This window comes from Myotis davidii, unplaced genomic scaffold (assembly GCF_000327345.1).
Source record: "Myotis davidii unplaced genomic scaffold, ASM32734v1 scaffold472, whole genome shotgun sequence".
NCBI classification, from domain to species: domain Eukaryota; kingdom Metazoa; phylum Chordata; class Mammalia; order Chiroptera; family Vespertilionidae; genus Myotis; species Myotis davidii.
The window spans coordinates 496496-497203 of record NW_006283774.1 but is presented as its reverse complement, the minus strand read 5'-3'; the positions used below and the strand labels follow the sequence as shown (position 1 = coordinate 497203).

At 46.8% G+C, this 708-nt stretch overlaps 1 long non-coding RNA gene across 1 annotated transcript in view; it reads right to left on the bottom strand.

Moving 5' to 3' along the window:
• LOC107183816 overlaps window positions 1-439 on the bottom strand; it is a 2779-nt gene extending 2340 nt beyond the window's left edge. Inside the window, exon 1 of the long non-coding RNA XR_001514617.1 lies at window positions 404-439. This is a non-coding gene — a long non-coding RNA (uncharacterized LOC107183816). The remainder of the gene's footprint in view (window positions 1-403) is intronic.
• Window positions 440-708: the final 269 nt, after the last annotated feature.

Genomic DNA, 708 nt, shown 5'->3' with positions numbered 1-708 from the left:
AATTTTTCATTGCTGGTGTTAATACAAAATGGTATAGCTACTTTGGAAGGCAGTTTGGCAGTTTCTTAAATATCTAAACATAGTCTTACCATAAAATCTAGCAATCATACTCCTTATTACTGCTTACCCCCCACCCCCAAAAGTTGAATACTTTCTGTCTACAGAAAAACCTGCATTTGAATTTATAGCAACTTTACTCATAATTGCCGAAATTTGAAAGCAGCCAAGATATTCTTCAGCAGATGAATGGGTAAACTGTGGTATATGCAAACAATGGAATATTATTCAGCACTAAAAAAAAATATGAGCTATCAAGCTATGAAAAGACATGGAGAAACCTTAAATTCATAAAACTAAATGAAAGAAGCCAATCTGAAAAGACTACACACTGTATAATTCTGACTTATATAAACTAGAGGCCTGGTGCGTGACATTCGTGCACTGGAGGTGGGGGGCCCTCAGCCCGGCCTGCACCCTCTCGCAGTCCAGGACCCCACGGAGACGTCTGCCCACCGGCAGGGAGTGAGCCTAAGCCTAAGCTGGCAGTGGGACATCCCCCAAGGGGTCCTTAGCGCTGCCTCAGAGGCAGGAGAGACTCCCTCACAAGCCGGGCTCCTGGCTGAGCACTGAACTAGTGGGCATCGGCCTGCACCCTCTCGCAGTCCAGGACCCCACAGGGACGTCTGCCCACCGGCAGGGAGTGAGCCT